Raw genomic sequence first — 23481 nt, forward strand, 5'->3', positions numbered from 1 at the left:
CCGCCAGTCCAGGCTGTGTCAGTACTTCACTTCATCCCCCAAACTGCATGGATGGATCCAAGGGGACAACGGATATCCCTTGAAGAGATGGCTACTGACCCCTCTGGCCCAGACAGAGACAGAAAGGCAATACAACCAATGCCACCTGCTCAGTAGGAAAGATGCGATTCCAATGCCTGGACCAGTCGGGTGGTGCCCTCCAATACCCTCCTGCAAAGGTCTCAGTCATTGTGGTGGCCTGCTGTGCTCTCCATAACAAGGCCCTCCAGTGATGTGTGGACCTTGAGGACAATGAAGCCGGGAAGAAGACAGCTCATTGAGGGAGGAACAGGAGGTGAGAGAGGCGGAGGAAGAGGAGGCAGAGGAAGCTGATGCTGAACAGAGAGGTGCTCCTGCTGTATAAAGAGGTGGTTTCCTCCTGTAACCATCTGGGAAGAGGACCTCCCTCCTCTGCCTCATAGCTTCTAACATTTAATCCAGGCTGACATCAATGATGTGAGGGTCAGCCCTGCCCCGGATGCCAGACCTCCAGCTCTCCTGTAACACATCACTTCCCTCTGGTGCAGTGGAAGGCTTGGCACAAACTGCAGATCTCTCCCTCAGGACAACCAGCAGCCTCAGTGATGGATGCCATGGGAGTCTAAATGAATCCCACACTTCATCTGACCAACCTCCATTCCCACCCCCACTGGCGCTAAGCAGTTAGGAAACCAATTAAGGGCTGACCCACATGAAAATCTTAACTTTAATCAGTTTCCCACTGGCGGTGGTTTTGTGACCCAAAAACAAACCTGGCTCCTGTTTTCTGCCTCTTTGGTAAAAATTCAGCCCCCTGTCATTTGGCAGGGTTGGGAACCCTAGTTGGAGAACCAGTGGATGTGGTGTATTTGGATTATTAGAAGGCTTTTGATAAGGTCCAACACAGGAGCTTAGTAAACAAAATTAGAGCACATGGGATTGGGGGTAATTTACTGGTATGGTTTGAGAATTGGTTAACAGACAGAAAACAGAGAGTAGGTATAAATTCAGTATGGCAGGCTGTTACTCGTGGGGTACCGCAAGGATCAGTGCTTGGGACACAGCTGTCAACAATTTATATAAATGATTTGGATGTGGGGACTAAATGCAATTTTTCCAAATTTGCTGATGATGCAAAGCTAGATGGGATTGTAAGCTGTGAGGAGAATGCAAAGAGGCTTCAAGAGGACCTGGACAGGCTAGTGAATGGGCAAGAACATGGCAGATAGAATATAATGTGAATAAGTGCAAAGTTATCTACTTTGGTAGAAAAAAACAGAAAGACAGAAAGCAAGAGTATTTCTTAAATGGTGAGCATTTGGGAAGTGTTGATGTCCAAAGGGATCTGGGTGTCCTTGTTCGTGAGTCATTGAAAGCTAGCGTACAGGTGCAGCAAGCAATTAGGAAGGCCTTCATCACAAGGGATTTTGAGTACAGGAGTAAAGAAGTCTTGCTGCAATTGTATAGAGCCTTGGTGAGACTGCACCTGGAGTATTGTGTACAGTTTTGGAGGAAAGATATACTTTCCATAGAGGGAGTGCAAAGGAGTTTTACCAGACTAATCCCTGGGATGGCAGAATTGTCTAATGAGGAGAGATCGAGGAAACTGGAAGAATGCGCAGTGATCTCATTGAAACATACAAAATTCATACAGGATATGACATGGTGGATGTAGATAGGATGTTTCCCCTGGCAGATGAGTCTGGAACCAGAGGACATAGTCTCAAAATAAGGGCCAGGTCATTTAAGATGAGATGAGGAGGAATTTCTTCACTCAGACGGTGGTGAATCTTTGGAATTCTCTACCCCAGAGGGCTGTGGAAGCTCAATCATTGAGCATGTTCAAGACAGAAATTGATAGATATCTAGATACTAATGGCATCAAGGGATATGGGGATAGCGCGGGAAAGTGCGTTGAGGTAGATGATGAGCTATGATCTAACTGAATGGCGGATCAGGCTCGACGGGCTGAATGGTCTACTCATTTTTTTATTCATTTGGGGGATGTGGGTGTTGTTGGCTAGGGCAGCATTTATTGCCCATCCCTAATTGCCCTTGAGAAGGTGGTGGTGAGCTGCCATCTTGAATTGTTGCAGGCCTTGGGTGTAGGTACACCAACAATACTGTTAGGAAGGGAGTTCCAGGATTTTGACCCAGCGGCAGTGAAGGAATAGCGATATAGTTCCAAGTCAGGATGGTGTGTGGCTTGGAGGGGAACTTGCAGGTGGTGGTGTTCCCATGCATCTGCTGCCCTTGTCCTTCTAGGTGGTAGAGGTCATGGGTTTGGAAGGTGCTGTCGAAGGAGCCTTGGAGTGTTGCTGCAATGCATCTGGTATATGGTACACACTGCTGCCACTGTGCATTCGTGGTGGAGGGAGTGAATGTTGAAGGTGGTGGATGGGGTGCTAATCAAGTGGGCTGCTTTGTCCTGGATGGTGTCGAGCTTCTTGAGTGTTGTTGGAGGTGCACTCATCCAGGCAAGTGGAGAGTATTCCATCACACTCCTGACTTGTGCCTTGTAGATGGTGGACAGGCTTTGGGGAGACAGGAGGTGAGTTACTCGCCGCAGAATTCCCAGCCTCTGACATGCTTTTCTAGCCACAGCATTTATTTGGCTGATCCAGTTCAGTTTCTGGTCAATGGTAGCCCCCCAGGATATTGATGGTGGGGGATTCAGCGATGGTAAGCCTTTGAACGTCAAGGGGAGATGGTTAGCTTCTCTCCTTTTGGAGATGGTCATTGCCTGGCACATGTGTGGTGTGAATGTTACTTGCCACTTATCAGCCCAAGCCTGGATGTTGTCCAGGTCTTGCTGCATATGGACCTGGGCTGCTTCAGTATCTGAGGAGTCACGAATGGTGCTGGACATTGAGTAATCATCAGCGAACATCCCCACTTTTGACCTTATGATTGAGGGAAGGTCATTGATGAAGCAGCTGAAGATTGATGGGCCTAGGACACTACCCCGAGGAACTCCTGCAGCGATATCCTGGGACAGAGATGATTGACCTCCAAAAACCACAACCATCTCTCTTTGTGCTAGGTATGACTCCAACCAACGGACAGTTTTCCCCCAGATTCCCATTAACTCTAGTTTTGCTGGGGCTCCTTGATGTCATACGCAGTCAAATGCTGCTTTGATGTCAAGGGCAGTGACTCTCACCTCACCTCTTGAGTTCAGCTCTTTTGTCCATGTTTGGACAAAGACTGTAATGAGGTCAGGAGCTGAGAGGACCTGGTGGAACCCAATCCTGCTCCTATGTTCCTATCTTCTTATGTTCCTATGAGATAGGTTATCAACATTGATTCTCTGAATGCAATCTCTAGGAGTGCAGAATTATCTTTACTTTATCTGTTATATCTTATCCCTTTGGTTTTCTCTGCCAAATATTTATCCAGTTCCTTTTTAAATTAGCTGAGGCTATTTGCCTCCCTTGCCTCTCTGGGCAGCTTTTCCATGCAGTCATCACTCTCGGTGTAAAGTTATATCAAACCTGTTCAATTTCTCCATTTTGATCTAACAAGATCAACAGCAAAAATGTGCTTACAGAAGTGAATGACTGACAGCATACAAATAGTCCGTTTGCTCCTTAGTTTTCAACTTTCAAAATCTGAGGAGCAAACCTTTGTCTTATTATTCTTTAGCACAGCCCATCACTGTATGAACCTACTGTGCCACCCGGCTGCCTGAGGTGATTTTTTTTTTAATATTAAAGAGATATACTAAAGTAATGTTTGAATGATATTTTACCAGAGGTAAACAATTTTATATTAAAAAGAAATATTAAGGCAATTTCCTTTAACTGCAGTAAATAATTTTAAGAATGCTCAACCTTATGCAATGCAGTAGGGTTTTTTAACCACAGAGAATGTTTCTATAAGTGGAGGCAATTGAATTGACTTTTTAACACACATGGCTGGATTTTTCTCCACCGTCCTGGCAAAAGCTTGAGGGAACAATGGACAGTCAGGCCGACTGCTGCATTCCTACCCTGAAGCTAAATTTCCCCCAGCTTATCCCAGATGGGATTGCTGCCTCTTCCACACCCATTATATGTAAATTCAGGCACAGAGATAGGACCCAGCTTTACACCCCATTTCTCTCTCTTGTGGCTATTAATGTCACTCCTCAAAAATGACTGGTGGATGGTGGCAGTCAGCCCAGAATAGTGGCAGTAAAGGCCCCAGTAGCCACAGAATGAGCTAGAGGGCCTAGCAGAGGCCCCCCCTCTCCCTCTCGCCAGGCCTTAAATTACTTCACTTTGCAGATCTCAGTCTCTGTAGAGGCCTATAAAGCTGCATCCCCTGCTATCTGCGGGCTCTCTTGCCCCTTTAAGATCACTTGCCGCCTTTTCATTGTTCCTCCACGGTACTGGTGGGTTGCCTCTTGGCAGCGGAAATCCTGCAGGGAGCTGACCATGCGTGGATAATTACCTCCTACCCAGAAAAATGGGTGCAGGACACCAGCAGTGGTGTCAAAGGGTTGGCAGAAGTTCAGGAGGAGGCAAATACGGCACTCGATGTCAATAAAAAGTGAACATTAGGAAATTTGATTGCAGTTTCAACAACAATAAATAAGGTCACCAACCCTCCAGGATTGTCCTGGAGTCTCCAGGAAATAAAGATTAATCTCCCAGACGTGGCTGTGAGAAAGCAGGGAGAAAAATCATAGACATAAAAAAGCTGTTTTTTTTTCATTTTCATTGAACACTTTTGTTTATTAATTACAAAAATATTAGAGAAGTGGAAAAATGTCGATTTGACTGGGTGGGGTGGTTGGAATCAGAAGGTCATGTGATGAATTCTCCAGGAATGCACCCCATCAGTGTTCGCAACCCTAATAATAAGCCTTAAATCTAGTTTCAACAAAATAATAGGGATAGGACAGAAATATACAGTAGGATTAAGCTGTCCTACGTTCTACCTACTCATTTCAGTAAAGGGTCATTGTCCCAATTTTGTTTCTCTTTTATTTTCATCCTCCAGTAACCTCCAATAACATCGCTGCTAGTTACTCAGGGAAGTAAAGCAGAAAACAATTAAAATTTCTTCAACTACCAAAGATAGCAGTGTCACTGTATATAGCAAGTCTGCACAAATCAGCTCCAGTGCCTGAATCTTAACAACCAGTGGGATTCTGTGGGAGACTGCACTGATAAGTTAATTTTCCACCTGCGCATGGCACAAAGAGACTCATACGATTTCAACAGCATTTAAATCCTGCCAGCTTACTCCTGTCCCATTCTGCGAGGAAGTTGTTCGGAAGCAAAAGAAAATCGCGATCCTATGGTTCCAAGCCTCTTCATGGTGTGTAAGTAATGAGTGGTTTTAACTACTCCACGTGTGCAGTTCCCACTGAAGGGTTAAAATGGTGCCTGTACCCTGCATCACCGCCCCCCGCCCCAAACAATGGAGTCAGGTTCCACAAGTATAACAGAGGCTTTGGCAACAATTTCTCTATTCCTCTTAAGTATGTAAATTGTACAATTGGACTGGAGAGTTGCCAATTTAATACCTTTGTTCGAGAAAAGGTAGAAGGATAAACTGAAAAACTGCAGCAGTTAGTCTGTTTTATCGAAACTTTTAGAATAATTCAAGATAGAAGTACAGGGTTAATCAGGGACATTCAGCACGAATTTGTTAAAGGCAAGTCTTGTTTGGCTAAATTAGTTTTGTATTTTGAAGAAACCACCAATTGGATAGAAAATGGCAATACTATATATGTAATGTGCAAGGATTTTCTAAAGACAATTGATAAAGTGCCTCACAAGGCTTGTTAGTAAAATACAGCAGCATGACAAGAAAGTTGGTTGCTGAACAGAAAACAATAAATTTGTGTAAATAAGTGTTGACTGGCTTGGAGAACATTTGGAAGTGTTGTGCCCTATAGACCAGTGTTAGGTTCACTTTTGTTCTCAGTGTATCGATATGACTTGGATTTGTATATAGGGAGCACAATTTAGAAATTTTCTGACAACACTAAAGGAGGAGTTTAGTCAAGCAAAGTGGCGCAGTGGTTAACACCGCAGCCTCACAGCTCCAGTGACCCGGGTTCAATTCTGGGTACTGCCTGTGCGGAGTTTGCAAGTTCTCCCTGTGTCTGCGTGGGTTTTCGCTGGGTGCTCCGGTTTCCTCCCACAGCCAAAGACTTGGCAGGTGATAGGTAAATTGGCCGTTGTAAATTGCCCGTAGTGTAGGTAGGTGATAGGGAATATGGGATTACTGTAGGGTTAGTATAAATGGGTGGTTGTTGGTCGGCACAGACTCGGTGGGCTGAAGGGCCTGTTTCAGTGCTGTATCTCTAAATAAAATAAAATAAATAAAAAATAAAAGAGAGGACTGTAAAAGACTTAAGGAAAACATGAGCAGGTTAATGGAATGCACAAGTTTTCATTGTGGATAAGGCAACACATGAGGTAATACCTTTTGGTAACAAAACAAAGAATAGGACTATACGCTTGATAGAATATTGTTAAAGGTCCTGGAAACTAGGAGACCCAGGGGTTCAAATCCCATAAACTGAGAATGTGATTGGATAAAGCCATAAAAGGGCTAACAGTATTTTGGGTTTTATAAATAGAGATAAATTGTATAAGAGTAAATATGTAATGACACAGTTGACCACAGCATCCTCCTTCAACTTCTGTCTTCATTGTCTAGCTTGGTGGGACCATCCTCACGTGATTCTGTTCTTAGATACCCGATCATAACCAGTGCACCTCCAGTAAAGATAAAGTAAAGGATAAGGGAAAAAAAGCAGGCTTATGGCAGATCCAGAGTGCTGAAAACAGCAGAGGCACTAGAGGAGTATAGAAAGTGAAGGGGGGGGGGTGGTACTTAAAAAAGTAATTAGGAGAGTGAAGCGGGGACATGAAAAAACACTGGCAGGCAAGATAAAAGAAAATTGCAAGGCGTTTTATAAGTATGTTAAGGGCAAGAGGATAACCAGGGAAAGAGTAGGGCCCATTAGGGACCAAAGTGGCAATCTGTGTGTGGAGCCGGAGGATATAGGTGAGGTTTTAAATGATTACTTTTCATCTGTGTTCACTATGGAGAAGGACGATGTAGGTGTAGAGATCAGGGAGGGGGATTGTGATATACTTGAACATATTAGCATTGAAAGGGAGGAAGTATTAGCTGTTTTAGCGGGCTTAAAAGTGGATAAATCCCCAGGCCCAGATGAGATGTATCCCAGGCTGTTATGTGAGGCAAGGGAGGAAATAGCAGGTACTCTGACACAAATTTTCAAATCCTCTCTGGCTGCAGGAGAGGTACCAGAGGATTGGAGGACAGCAAATGTGATGCCACTATTGAAAAAAGGAAGCAGGGATAAATCAGGTAATCACAGGCTGGTGAGGCTAACATCAGTGGTTGGGAAACAATTGGAAAAAATTCTGAGGGGTAGGATTAATCTCCGCTTGGAAAGGCAGGGATTAATCAGGGATAGTCAGCCTGGTTTGTCAGGGGGAGATCGTGTCTATCTAACTTGATTGAATTTTTTGAGGCAGTGACTGAATGTGTAGATGAGGGGAAAGCAGTTGATGTAGTCTACATGGACTTCAGTAAGGCTTTTGATAAGGTCCCACATGGGAAATTGGTTAAGAAGGTAAGAGCCCATGGGATCCAGGTCATTTTGGCAAATTGGATCCAAACTGGGCTTAGTGGCAGGAGGCAGAGGGTAATGGTCGAGCGTTGTTTTTGCAAGTGGAAGCCTGTGACCATTGGTGTACCTCAGGGATCGGTGCTGGGACCCTTGCTGTTTGTAGTGTACATTAATGATTTAGACGAGAATATAGGAGGTATGATCAGTAAGTTCACAGATGGCACGAAAATTGGTGGTGTCGTAAATAGTGAGGAGGAAAGCCTCAGATTACAGGACGATATAGATGGGGTGGTAAGGATGGGCAGAGCAGTGGCAAATGGAATTTAATCCTGAGAAGTGTGAGGTGATGCATTTTGGGAGGACTGACAAGGCAAGGAAATATACAATGGATGGTAGGACCCTAGGAAGTACAGAGGGTCAGATGGACCGTGGTGTACATGTCCATAGATCACTGAAGGCAGCAGCACAGGTAGATAAGGTGGTTAGGAAGGCATATGGGATACTTGCTTATTAGGCGAGGCATAGAATATAAGAGCAGGGAGGTTATGATGGAGCTGTATAAAACGCTAGTTAGGCCACAGCTGGAGTACTGTGTACAGTTCAGGGCACCACACTAGATGTGATTGCACTGGAGAGGGTGCAGAGGAGATTCACCAGGATGTTGCCTGGGCTGGAGCATTTCATCTATGAAGAGAGACTGAAAAGGCTAGGGTTGTTTTTCTTAGAGCAGGGAAGGCTGAGGGGGGACATGATTGAGGTATACAAAATTATGAGGGGCATTGATAGGTTAGATAGGAAGAAACTATTCCCTTAGCGGAGGGGTCAGTAACCAGGGGGCATAGATTTAAGGTAAGGGGCAGGAGGTTTAGAGGGGATTTGAGGAAAAGATTTTTCACCCAGAGGGTGGTTGGAATCTGGAACGCACTGCCTGAAGAGATGGTAGAGGCAGAAACCCTCAGAGCATTTAAAAAGTATTTAGATGAGCACTTGAAATGCCATAGCATACAAGGCTACGGGCCAAGTGCTGGAAAATGGGATTAGAATAGTTAGGTGCTTGATGGCCGGCACAGACACGATGGGCCAAAGGGCATGTTTCTGTGCTGTATAACTCTATGACTCTAATTGTTTCTCTTCCTACCCTTGCACTGTTATCTCTAGAATCCTCCAAGAATACATCCTCAGCCCCCACCTCTTCCTGATCTGCTTGCTGCTCTTTGACAACATAATTTGCAGACATGTGGTTAGCATCCACATGCATGCCGCTAACACCCAGTTCTGTCTCTCCATGACCACTCTTGACCTATCCACTCACTCTCTGTTGTCAGAATTTGCCCAATATCCACTCTTAGATAAGCTACAATTTTCTTCAGTTAAACATGGGGAAGATCAAACCGATTGTCAGCAGCCCCTACCACAAAATGCATACCCTTGTCACCAATTCCATCCCTCTTTCCCAGCCACTGTTTCAAATTGAAATGGACTCTGCAACTGTGGCATCTTTTTTGACCCCAAGCTGAGTTTCTAACCCCATATACGCTTCATCACAAATACCGTCTCGTTCCACCTACATAACATCATCTGCTTCTGCTCTTACCTCAGCCCATCTGCAACCGAAGCTCTCATGCAGCCTTGGTCACATCTAGGCAACTATTCCAATGCTCTCCTGGCTGACCCCCAACCTCCATCCTCCATAAAATTCAGCTCATTCAAAAGTCTGCTGCCTGTATCCAATGCTGCACCAGGTTCTGCTCATTCATCACCCTGTCCTTGCTGACCTACATTAGCTTAAAGGCCCCCAACAACTCAAGTCTTAAATTCTTTCATAGCCTTGCCTCCCTATTTTTGTGACTTCCTCCGGTTGTGCAATCGCCACCTTCCTGAACTTTCCGTTCCTCTGACACTGGCCTCTTGTACATCCCCTTCATGTTTCCCGCCATTGGTGGTCGTGCCTTCAATCCCCTTAGTCCCACATTCTTGAATTCCTTCCCAAAACCCTTCCAACTCTCCATCTGTCTGTCCTCCATTAAGATCCTTCTTTAAAAACATCTCTTTGGCTAAACATTTTTGTCACCCTTTTTAATATCACCATCTTTGTCTCAGCATCCATTTTTTGATTAAGACCATGTGAAGTGCTTTTGGACATCTATCTACATTGAAGGTGCTATATAAATGCAAATTGTTCTTGCCTGCTTGGTGGATTAATCCTAAATTGGGATTAGTACCTTAGTTATATGCAAAGTAATGAGAGCATATGTAGAAATTTTGGAAACCAAAAGAAAATAACTACACATGATTGAAATCTGAAACAAAAACAAAAAATGCTAGACATGTACAGCATTAATGGAGAAAAAAAGACCAATTAAATGATGTGTAATTGCAACATTTTCTGTTTTTGTTTTAAATTTTGTGGTTCAATAGTAGATACCAAAGAATTCGACAAAGAAAGAATTTAAGGCACCTGTGATATACACAATAGGAGCCAGGAATCCTATTCAGAGCTGGGGGAGAATTTCACACTTCATTCAGTCGTTCATTATACATCGTTATGAGATTTCTGTGCTTTATTCCTGGAACAGTTCTAGCTGCAAATCGTGAGCTATTGTGTAGTTTAGAATACCAGAGGAAAACTGGGCCAAACACACAAAAGCCTACTTGAATTTTGTTACTGATTTAGATTTTTTGGGCAGTCTGCTAAAATAATGGACTGTCCAGCTTAAAATTCGACAGGTAGCAACATTAGGTCCACTTAATTCCCACTCCAGCATCGGGCCCTTTCCACCCACACTTCTGCCTCAGGCTTGTTCACTCCCCAATTAGTCTTCAGGCCCATTCAACCATACTGCAGCCTCAGAACTGCTTCGGCAATTAGCCATGCCAGATCCTAGAATGCTCACATGGGATGACACTGGAGCACTTATAGCAGGCTGCTGTGCCAGGGAGACCAAAGGTCCAAGAGCTGGAATTGGTACTGGCTAAACTGAAAAGTCTAGACAGTCAGGAAGAGAACTGGGATTAAAAGTGGACTAAAATCCCCTCCATTTTATAGTTTATGCTGAATGTTTGGAGTTGAACACTGTATTCAAAATTTCTAATAATGAAAAATGTTATAGAATGGAGTCCATAAAGAAAGTGAAACCAGCAGTGTGATACCTCAAGAATACAGGCTGTTGAGGAGGGAATGGACTCAGCCAGTTTCTTTCGAATTCTGAAAAATAAATCTGACTAATCCTCATCCCTATAGATAGTGTAGTTACCAAAGAAATCTGTTTCCTGAAGGATAAAAGGAAGTATGGGTCACAAGATTCCTATGAACCAATCACTAGAAAGCAACACCATCTCAATGGGCCAATCATATAGCTAGAAGGCGACACAAGCTCAACCCTATGTGATGGATATTTTGAAAGATAACAAAGCGATTGTAATGTCTTCAGAAAATATAGTTTTTCCATTTCTGTTTGATATAACAAAATTGAATAAGAACAACTAATCCTTTGGAAACATAAATGTGCACAAAACATACTTCAAAATTCTTAATGGTCTGTCATGTAGATTACAGAATTAAAGTTTAATTACAATCTTTTGGATACATACATTTAAATGTCATCAGAAGTAGGACGACATTTGCTGAAACAAAATAACATATTTAGTCATAAAAACAGAAAATGCTGGAAATGCACAGTAGGTCAATCAGCACCTGTAAAGAGAAAAGATGAGAGTATTTCTAATAAGGACCCTATATCAGAACTCTCTCTTTATATGGTGATGTACCTCCTATTTTTCCAGCATTTTATGTTTCTATTTCAGATTTCCAGCACCTGTATTATTTTTTATCTCAGTATCTTGCCACATATGCTGTCATGTCTAAATTGTACACTCAATATGGTCGACATCCACAGTGCACAAGTTGCAATGATGACGTCAAGTGATGACTCCACAATAGCACAAAGCTCAAACAGTATCACTATGGGGCTTCACTTTGAACAAATTAACACTGCCACATAAGCAAAACTCTTTTCTACCATTTCCAGATCAAATTCCTTCCCCAGAGTCTGGGGTCTGATGCTGTGCAGCCAGAAGCACAGCAGGAAGGACAATTAACCGGACATTTCCCCTCGTTGTGACCCTCTCCCAAATACTGGTTTTGGGTCATTTGAATATTGGAAGCGGGTTCCCGTGTCATTAATGGCAAAACTGGTGTACCCAGACCATGGCCTGGTGGAATAATGGAGTAGCACGGAGATGACACAGTCTGGAAGAAGTTGTTAAATTGCCAGAAATTTATTTAAATGCACTTCCACACTGATCTGCCAGTCTGCAAATGGCAACTGATTTCCCTTAGATCGATTGCAGTTTGAAAATAGAACCATGGGCTCCACTGTATAGAAAGGACACCTACAAAAGGACTTAACACTGGCCATATAGTAGATGAAATTGGTATGATTTCTGCCACCTCCCCAGTCCCATGGAGATTGAGGTTGTGCACAGAAGAAGCACCCAGTCTCCCTACGTTGAAATTTGCGATTGCAGTCAGAGAGGAGAAGTAACTCAGGTTCTGCCTCAAATTCCTGCCCTCCACTCCCACTGCAACAGATATTTATCTCCCAAAACTCTAAAATTTCTGGGATTTTACCTTAATATAAATTGGATTTACAGCTTTTTGCTCATGGTTTATGGATAGAATGTTGACTTAATGATAGAACATTACCAGGGATGAGGTGTTACTGTGGAAGAGAGACTTAAGGCTTTCACCAGAGATAAGAATTTTAAGGGATGACTTGATAGAGGTCTTCAATATTATGAAGGTTTATGAAAGTTAAGCAGAGATAGATTGTTCCACTGTTCAGTGAAATGATAACAAGAGGGCATAAATTTAAAATAGTCACAAAATAATTAAAGCAAAAGTTAGAAAAAAGATTCTTTTTACAGAGGTTGGTTGGAATATTGAATTCTGTGCTACAAAAAATTGTTGAAAGAGTTTGCAATAATACTTGCTTGAAAAAGAGAAAAATTAAAAGGTATGGGGAATGATCAGGAAAGTAGGATTAGACAAGGTGGCTCATGTGGAGAAAAACACCGGCACAGACTTCATGAGTCCAACAGACTGTTTCTGAGCTGTAAAAAAGTGGTGATTTTTATGAATAATTCTCTGCAGCTTCATGTTTGACTTTCACTACTATTCCACAAAGAGAAGCACTATTTGATGAAAGATCATGTAAACTTTCAAAATATAGGTACAGCATCTGCTGAACTCTTCATTTGATCCACACCACGGGATATATTCTCGATTAACTGCAAAAACATCTATTTTTATATCTCTCCACAGAGGGAAGTGTGCATGATTCTTTAGCAGGTTTTTTTTATACTAACTAATGAGTACAAAGCCTAGAACAGCCTGGTCTAGATATAGTCTGAAAGAAGACACCAATTAATATCAGTTTTTCCAATAGATAATCATCTATTAAAAAACAAAGCAATCGCTAACAAAACACATATTTGCACAATTTCAACTGTATAATTTTTTTTTAGTGTAATTACTGCCTATGATAGCTTTAAAGAAGAATGCTTACTGAGCAAATGAATGGCATATTAGTGTAGTGACTAGCAACTGGACTAGCAACCCAGAGGTCATGTTCAAAGCCCACCATGGCAAGTTGTGAAATTCATTTGAATAAATCTGCTAACGTATGGTTTGATAATGGATTAGTACCAGAAAAATGATTGTTGCAAAAATACAGCTGGTTCAATAAAGTCCTTCAGAGAAGGGAATTTGCCACCCTTATCTGGTCTTGCTTACACATGACCCTAGGCCACAATATTATGGATTGTCCATGCCCTCTAAAGCTACTGAGTTGTTAGCAGTTGCCACAGTTCTAAAATAAGGAAATATATTGGACAGATGTGTCAGCAATGACACAGAGAGAGACACAGGAATTTGCAAGGGTTTTTGATGGCAAACTGTCAGTGTTTGTTGTCATTACCCCTCTGAAACTGACTGCAAGTTCAGGATTTAGCACATGGGCAGATTAGCATGGAAATCATGAAGTTGCAGTCTGTGATTTAGTGGTCCACCACAGGCTGTGCTGTGGACACCACCACCGCCACCGCCCCCCCACCACACCACCGCCCCCGCTTCCTAACCCCACCAAGCCACCAATCAGTTAAATCAGTCTGCTCTCACATTGCTGTTAGAAACTCCATAAAAAGTTATGCCTTGTTCAATTCAGTGTAACTGGGTTTTTAACAGCAATCTGAGTAATAACAATTGCTGAGCAACAGATCTGGCCCTGAAAATAATTCTATATTTGTGGAGTGTTGTTAAATGTCTCCATTATGAATAATTACTAGATTTTTTAAAAACTAAATTTCTATTAAAAAATTTTTTAGAAGTTTTTTTCATTATAATTCAGCTTCTACCTTCACCCCATATGTATGTTTCAATCTTTATTTTACTCGATGTAAAATTCTTTAAAAGTGATTTGATTTTAGTGCTTTTCATTTCCTGGTTCACTGTCTGTGAGTTTTCTTTAATGTGATTGGACAACTTGATGACACCACTGCAGTTCCATACTGGAAATCCCCATTAAAGAACACTACGATCTCTTAGTGAGGCTTTCTTCGAGGTCAGTGGTGAGCTCCTTCGCTTCACCACTGACTGCAAAATACGGGCCATTGTATTAGAACAATATAAAGGTAATCTCAGTTTAGTTTACTGTGAAAAGTCCTCTTCACTAACGTCTGAGGACTGGTGCTCAATTTGGTGATTTGCACCACAGACTAGTCAAGCAACAGTCTACCTGTGCAGGTATGTCCCAGATAGTATTGATAGAACCAACCAGTACACAGTAGTTCTGAAAGCAAAGGTTCTTTTCTATAATGAGGACAGCTTAATTTGTGCACTGTGGTACTACTGGTGCACTAAGTGGAACAGACTAATGTTATCTCTAGCAATGTAGAACTGGGCATCCATGAGACACTGAGACAACAGCAGAAGCAGAATGCCACCACAATCTGTGACTTAATGGCACAATACATTCCTCATTCCTTGATCACCATCAAGTTGGAAGATGAAGCCTGGTTCAATGGGGAATGTTGAAGTGTGTGGCAGATGTAGCACCAGATATACCTTAGAATAAGATAACAAACTAGTGAAGCTACACCACAGGGCTACTCGCATACTGAGCACCAACAAATTAGGCTATAGACAGAGCTAAATAGTCCCACAACCAACAGCAAAGCTCTGTAGCTATAGTCCAATTGAAAATGGTGGTGAACAACCAGGAAAATAATAGGAACATCCTCATCCTCAACTAGCATGTGACGGCAAGAGAGAAGACTGAAGTGCTTACAAGCATCATCAACCGGAAGTGGAGAATAGCTAATCCTGTTTAGGCTCTTTGAGGTGCCCATCATTAAAGCTGCTAATCTGGTTCACTTCATGCTGAGTGCAGTAGAAGTAGCAAACACTATTCACCTTGATGATATATGCATCTACGAGACAAGGTGGAAAATTGCCCAGGTATTTTTTATCCACAAAAACAGAATAAATGTAAGTGGGCAATTACTACCCAGTAGTTTCTTCCAGCTTATCAGTGAAGTGATGGAAGAAGACATCAGTAGTGCCATGAAGTGATACTTGCTCATCAATAATCAACTCAATAGTGCACAGTTTGGATACCCCTAAAATCATTCAGTTTCATACCTCATCACAGCCTGGATTTAAATGTAGTCTGCGTGAACTAAGATTTCCAAAGGACATCATAGCAGAACTGCACCAGTGGTAGCCCAGGGACAGCTCTGTCAGTGACTGTCATACTATAGCTGCATTAAACATTTAGGCAGAAGGCACAAAGTCAGGAGATCTCTGGCACCTTATATGAGCTTCAGTACACACTTGCTGGTTTCAGCCACAGGTGAATCTGTTCTATACACTCTATCATCTCCTTCCATACTGCTCTGGAGGTACATACATACGTACAGACATACAAATTAGGAGCAGGCGTAGGCCAGTCAGCCCCTCAAGCCTGCTCTGCCATTTGATAAGATCATGACTGATATAAATGTGGCCTCAACTCCACTTTCCTGTCTGCCCCCATAACACTTGACTCCCTTGTCTATCAAGAATCTATTTAATTAATTCAGTGACCCAGCCTCCACTGCTCTCTGGGGAAGAGAATTCCACAGATTAACGACCATCCGAGAGAAAAAAATTCTCCTTATCTCCATCTTAAAAGGGAGACCCATTATTTTTAAGTTGTGAACCATAGTTCTAGTCTCAGCCATTAGTGGAAATATCCTTCCAGCATCCACCCACTCGAGTCCCCACAGGATCTTATATGTTTCAATAATATCACCTCTCATTCTTCTAAACTCCAAGGGTACAGGCCCAACCTGTTCAACCTTTTCTCGTACGATACAGTGGCGCAGTGGTTAGCACCGCAGCCTCACAGCTCCAGCGACCCGGGTTCAATTCTGGGTACTGCCTGTGTGGAGTTTACAAGTTCTCCCTGTGTCTGCGTGGGTTTTCTCCAGGTGCTCCAGTTTCCTCCCACAGCCGAAAGATTTGCAGGTTGGTAGGTAAATTGGCCATTATAGATTGCCCCTAGTGTAGGTAGGTGGTGGGGAAGTATAGGGACGGGTGGGAATGTGGTAGGAGTGTGGGATTAGTGTAGGATTGGTATGGGTGGGTGGTTGATGGTCGGCACGGACTCGGTGGGCCGAAGGGCCTGTTTCAGTGCTGTATTTCTAAATAAAAAATAAAAACAACTCCTTCATCCCAGGAATCAGTCAAGTGAACATTCTCTGATCTGCTTCTAATGCAATTTTATCCTTTCTTAAGTATGGAGACCAAAACTGTACGTAGTACTCCAGATGCGGTCTAACTAAGGCCTTGTACAACTGTAGCAAGACTTCCCTACTTTTATATTCTATTCCCCTTGCCATAAACAACAAAATTCCATTTGCCTTCCTAATCAGTTGCTGTACCTGCACACTAAGTTTTTGTGATTCATGTACCAGGACACCCAGATCCCTCTGTAGAGCAAGGTTCTACAATCTCTCTCCATTTAAATAATATTCTGCTTTTCTATTCTTCCTGCCAAAATGGACAAGTTCATATTTTCCCACATTATACTTCATCTGCCAAATTTTTGCACACTCACTTAACCTTTCTATATCCCTTTGTAGACTCTTTATGCCCTTTTTTAAGTTCTTTCATGGGATGTGGGCATTGCTGGCAAGGCCAGCATTTATTGCCCAGCCCAAATTGCCCTTGAGAAGGTAGTGGTGAGCCGCCTTCTTGAACCGCTGCAGTCCATGTGGTGTAGGTACACCAACAGTGCTGTTAGAAAGCGAATTCCAGGAATTTGACCCAGCGGCAGTGAAGGAACCGTGATATAGTTCCAGGTCAGGGTGGTGTGTGGCTTGGAGGGGAACTTGCAGGTGGTGGTGCTCCCACGCATCTGCTGCGTTTGTCCTTCTAGGTGGTAGAGGTTGCGGGTTTGGAAGGTGCTGTCAAAATAGCCTTGGTGAGTTGCTGCAGTGCATCTTGTACATGGTACACACTGCTGCCACTGTGCATCGATGGTGGAGGGAGTGAATGTTGAAGGTGGTGGATGGGGTGCCAATCAAGCGGGCTGCTTTCTCCTCTTGACAACTTACCTTCCTAACTATCTTTGTGTTATATGCAAATTTAGCTATCATACATTTGGTCCAAGTCATTGATGCAGATTGTAAATATTTGAGGCCCCAGCACTGATTCCTGTGACACTCCACTAGTTACAGCTTGCCAACCTGAAAATGACCCATTTATCGCTACTCTCAGGTTCCTGATAACTAACCAATCCTCTATCCATGCTAATATGTAACCCCCTACACCATGAACTCTTATTTTGTGGAGTAACCTTTGATGTGGCACCTTATCAAATACCTTTTGGAAATCCAAGTACACCACATCTGCAGCTTCTCCTTTATCCATATTGCTTGTTACTTCCTCAAAGAACTCTGATAAATTAGTCAAATACAATTTCCCTTTCACAAAACCATGTTGACTCTGCCTGATCACATTATGATTTTCTAAATGTCCTGCTATAAACCACCTTAACAATGGATTCTAGCAGTTCCCTATGATAGGGTAACTGGCCTATAGTTTCCTCCTTTCTGTCTCCCTTCTTTCCTGAATCGAGGTGTTAGATTAGATATTTTCCAATACGCTGGGACCGTTCCAGAATCTAGGCAATTTTGGAAGATCACAACTAATGCATCTACTATCTTTGCAGCCACTTCTTTTAAGACCATAGGATGCAGGCCATCAGGTTCTGGGGACTTGTCGGCTTTTAGCTCTAAGAGTTTTCCCAGTACCTTTTCTCTGGTGATTGTGATTGTTTTAAGTTCTTCCCTCCCTTTTACCTTTCGATTTTCAAGTACCTTTGAGATGTTTTTTGTGTCTTCTACAGTGACGACAGACACAAAAAACCTGTTCAACACTTCTGCCATTTCCTTGTTACCCACAATTAATTCCCTATACTCACTCTCGAGAGGACCAGCGCTCACTTTAGTTACTCTTTTCCTTTTTACATACTTGTCGAAACTCTTATCTGTTTTTATATGTCTAGCTAGCTTTCTCTCATACTCTCCCTTTTTTTTAGTCATTCTTCACTGGTTTTAAAAATCTGTCCAATCTTCTGATCTACCAATAATCTTCGCAGAATTGTACACTTTTTTCTCTTTCAATTTGATACTATCTTTTTCACATTCTTAGTTAGCCACAGATTGTGCATCCTTCTCCTAGTGTCTTTCTTTCTTACTGCAATATAGCTTTGCTGAGAGTTAGGATATACTGTCATATCTTTTAAACTAATTTCCCACTTCACTTTGGCCAACTCTGTCTTCATACCTTTGTAATTGCCTTTGTTTAAGTTTAAAACATTAATCTTCTTACCCTCAAACTGAATGTGAAATTCTATCATGTTATGATCACTGTTGTCTAGAAACTCCTTTACTATGAGGTAATTAATTAATCCTGTCTCATTGCACATGATGAGGTCCAGAATGGCCTGCTCCTTTGTTGGCACTAGAACGTACTGCTCAAAGAAATTGTCCTGAATACACTCTATATTGCAGGGTAACTCTTCCCCCACCTTCCTTCCCCCAATAAGGGCACTTATTGTTGCAGCCTGTAGTACAGCGTTCAATGTTGCACACTGAGTGGGGCCATTCTACCCTCAAGCATTTTCGCACAAACCAGTTCTAAGTCAATAAGGGCAGCAAGCAGCCCTTTATGACCTGTTGCTACAGGAATTTCCACCCACCCCATGTTGGCATTCCCAGTCTGCATGTGCTGGTTGAGCCATTAAAATATTCAAATTAGTTGACAAAATATATCTCCACTGCTGCAAAATCCTTTATCCATGCCTTTGTGACCTCGAGACACAATTTCTCCAACACCTTCCTTGATGAACTGAAACATTCCACCCTCCATAAATTTCATTATCCAAAGCTCTTCCACCTGCATCCCCTACACTACGCCCCACGCATCTATCACCACTGTCCTTTGCCTACAGTGCATTACAGCACCCATTACATCCAGACCACATTATCAGCCTCTAAATGTAAAGACACTGGCCAGGATTTTATGCTGGTTATGGGGGTCTCAACGTGCGGAAAAGCGATGCCGAGAATCCTGCGTCGCCTCTTCTCTGGAATGCCGCCGAATCTCATGCCAATTAGGCACTTAAGTGGACAGCGGTGGGAATTCCACGGGATCAAGTACCCCGGCGCCAGATGTCCTGCCCTCAGAAAGCAGCCAGCAAATCGGAGGCTGGCAGCTCTTCCACTGAGCAGCGCCACTACAGAGGCAGTGGCTGCTGCCAGTAGAGCAACTACCCAAGGCCCAGGAGCGGCGCTGGACCAGGACACATGTAGGTCAGGGCGGGAGGGCTCTCGCGGGGGTGGGGGTTACGGGGGAGGGGGTGTAGGGAGGGTCACTAGCAAGGGTAGGGGGTGGCTGTCACCGGGTCCCCCGCTTCCCGATGCTGGGTCCTTCGCTCAGGCACTGTGCCTTTTAACGAAGGTCCCTCCCCAGAACTGGGATGCAACTCGCATGGTTTTTCATGCCGTACTTTCCATGCGGCAACAGGGCCACCTGTCGTACGGCCAATTGCTGTGGAGGTGGGATGAGACCCTTAATTGGGGATTAATTACCCAGTTAAGGGCCTCAATTGGCGGCAGGATGGCTGTTCATAGGCCTTCCTGCCCCGGACTAGATTTTGGCAGAGGTGGGAAGGTGGCAGGAATGCACCCCCGCCTCCCCAGTCACCATCCCACCCAATTTTATGCTCCCCCTGCCTTCAGACTCACCACAGAGGGGAGCACTTTATTCCCCCCACCCATTGTAAACATATTCATTTTAACCTGATCAATTTCTCCCCTTTTGTTGGGGCATAATTGAGAAAGTTTCACTCAACATGCAACATATGCTATTCCTGTGTTGGGAATGGTTGATGCTGAAACTATACGCAAAGATGTCCTATTCCTAACAGGATTGGGATTCATATTGAAATTGAACAGACATGGTACATTGGTAATGAAACTCATTTTTTGAGGCATTGAGTTGACGATAACCTATCCTATCATACCCACCACCCCATCATGTGAAATCCAAATCCCAACTCACATTGTCTGATGTGTCTACAGAGATTGAGAATTCATTTAAAAAGGGATTGGTGGGGCAGAAGCTTTCTCTCTGTTCTGTGCAATCAAATCATAATTCACTTCTTTGTTAATGGTTTTAAGATTTTGGTGTATGTAGCGTATGGAGGAAATCTTCTCCCTGATGCTTTTCGGGAGATATTACTTTTTTTTTCAGTACGGATTTCCAGCATGTTCAGTTTTTTTTTTCAACTTTCTGTTGATGGAGACTTTGAGGTTTCTGTTGATTTGTATTTAAAATCATTTCAAATATAAGGGTTGCTATTACTGCCACTCAGCAGTGAGACACAATCCTGCTGAGATTGCCTACCTTCTCGGATTGACCTGGAAACATCAGGAATGAAAGATTAATCTCCTGGACACTGCTGCAAGCAACTCAAGAGAAAAATAATAATGGCATTAAAATAAATTGTATGTTTTATTGTTTTCTTTGAACATTTTCCTTTATTAGTTATAAAAATATTGGTGATGGGTAAAAAAGGCTGGTTGACCAGGTGGTGTGGTGAAGTTTATAGCAGAGTGGAGCTTTGCTACAGTGATTTTGAGCGGTTATGGTATCTAGTGTCTATAATTTTTGGGGGACAGTTAAATAAAAGGCTACCAAAATTGTCACTGAGTGTGAAATTTAAAAAAAATCTGGATAAAAGTAAATTTCCATCAGTTTTGCTCGTGGTCTAGTTGGTTAATGTGGTCAATAGCCAGCCAAAAAGAGGAGGAAGATTTGATCCCTGATTTCTGCTGAGTTAGCTGATCTCAGTTGAGACACCACAATTGGTCTCAGCATTCCTGGTTAGGGAGGGCAAAATGGCCAATATGTTGCTCCTGATAGCTATCCAGTGACTGCCCCACTATGCTGAAACTGTGCACGTGTGGACCTTGGACAAGGATATGATTGGACTTTGCGGTGATGCTGCTAGAGTTGAATAACCTGTCAAAACTGGCTGTTGAGGCTCACACACAAAGGACTGAATTTTAACAGCCCTTTGGAGGTTGGCTTGGAGGCGGGAGGGCTGGTAATATAATGGGAAAAGTGTTGAGAGGGGGGCCTGACGTCTTCCCATCACTGTTGCATATGGTGGGCACCTCAGCGGTGCAGCTGCCCACTGCCCAGCCAATTGAGCCACTTAAGTGCCCAATTAAGGGCCACCTCCCATGCCTGCCCACTTTTTGCCTGCATCAGGAGGGCCTGCCGACGTGTGGGGAGACCGCCAGGTAAACCCTGGTGGCTTCCCAGTGGGTTCCTGGTGGGGGTGGAGGGGAGGTCCTGCTTTATGGCCAGTCCATAGCTCATGGAGGGGCTCCCCGGCAGCAATGGCCACCCCCGCAGCTATGGCGCCACTGCTTGGAGGTAAACCTCCCCCTCACCCTGATCGCCGGGGCCTGCCTGCTGAGCCCTGGCTGTTTAAAATTTAATTACCTGGTTTTCAAGGGCTCCTCGCTATTGAGGTGCTTCATCTTGCAGCCTCAGCAATGGCCACCGCTAGCAACAGCGTTGCTGAGGCCGCTGAGCTGCTGGCCCTCGAACTGGGCTGGCAGCTCTAGGGGGGTGGGGCGCCATTCTCAATTGGAAGGCAGCTCCAGTGGCAGCCTGTTAGTTGGCTGCCGCCAGTAAAATGCCACCACATGGTCCTGCCGGTCACTGGCTCGAGTTTGACTCACGCTTTCAGCTCCGGCAGTGGGACTTGATCATTGCTGAAAATTTCTGACCAAAGTGTGGGCACTTGATGGGGTACTACAGAACAACTGGCAATTACGGAATGGTTCCTGGATAAAGTCAGTGACTTGAAAATGAAAAAGAATTGGCAGAATAAATTCTGCTAAGTGCCCCTTAGATGTATTGTGTAATCCAACATCATTAGAATCCTACCCTACAGTAGATTTTGACATAAACAGGGTGTGAACTGGTACATTGCGTGATATCATTCTTATTGTTAATCTTTTGGTTCAGCTTTATGAATGATGTTTGGCTGTTGCTCAGGCACACTGGCTGCCATTCAAGTATGCTGGCTGTTATTTGGAGCCTATTACATCAAACATGAAAGGAATTAATAAATACTTATACATTTTTTCTGGCATTTAATTTGTCTGAATTAACTGCTGGAAACTTTGCAAGAACAGCTTAGGTTTACTAGCTCCTACTTCTGTTCATGGTGGCTTCAGGCAGCATGGCTGAGATCAAGAACTCACCATGCTAGAATTTGCAGACACAAACTTGTGTGTGGCTGATGGAACGCAAAGCCATAGTCTGCAAAGTTTGACATTACAGAGCTGTCCTGTACAAACAATGAATAATAACAGTGTCACATGTTGCCAGTAGAAAAGGGACTGAATTTTTTTTAATTCATTCATGGGATGTGTGCGTCGCTGGCTAGGCCAGCATTTATTGCCCATCCCTAATTGCCCTTGAGAAGGTGGTGGTGAGCTGCCTTCTTGAACCGCTGCAGTCCATGTGGGGTAGGTAGGCGACCTCAGGCCTTCCCCATGAGGCCTCTGACCTCTGTCCCTCCACCCTTCCCAGGCTTCTGGTACTTCCCCAACCTTTCCATCCCAAGTCTTTGACCTCCCCATCCCAGGTCTCCAGGATCCTGGGATTGTCAGCCCCCAACAGGATTGCTCCTCCCCCACCCGCCGAGATCATCCCCTCCAGGAATGCACTGTCTAAAAGGGTGGTGGAAGCAGTTTTAGTTGTAACTCTTAAAAGTGAATTGGGTAAATACTTTAAGGGAAAAAGAGCAGTTTGACTAATTGGATATCTCTGCCAAAGAGCTGGTACAGGTACAATGGGCCTCCTAAGCTGTATCATTCTGTGATTCCATGACATTTGCTTTGGCCAGTGCTAATTTCAGCAGATCACAAGGTACACTCACCTAGAAAAAGTGCACAATATCTCTTGCCAGTTTGTGACAATAAGTAGATCATTGCTTTGAGAGTTTCTAATTAAATCACCTTCATCCTGATACTCTCGGATATTCACCAATGTTTCTCACTATTATAGCCACACCAGGAAAGTTAAGGCAGTCTCGGAGAGACAATCAATGACAGTGCACTATTGCTTTTATTTCTAGTGCTACATTACCACTGGAAATTTCTGACAGAAAGAATTAAAATTTCTGTGTGGTAACATGAGAATAATTAGAGCAAGTACCTAAAACAAC

This window comes from Heterodontus francisci, chromosome 2 (genome assembly GCF_036365525.1).
Source record: "Heterodontus francisci isolate sHetFra1 chromosome 2, sHetFra1.hap1, whole genome shotgun sequence".
Classification (NCBI taxonomy): domain Eukaryota; kingdom Metazoa; phylum Chordata; class Chondrichthyes; order Heterodontiformes; family Heterodontidae; genus Heterodontus; species Heterodontus francisci.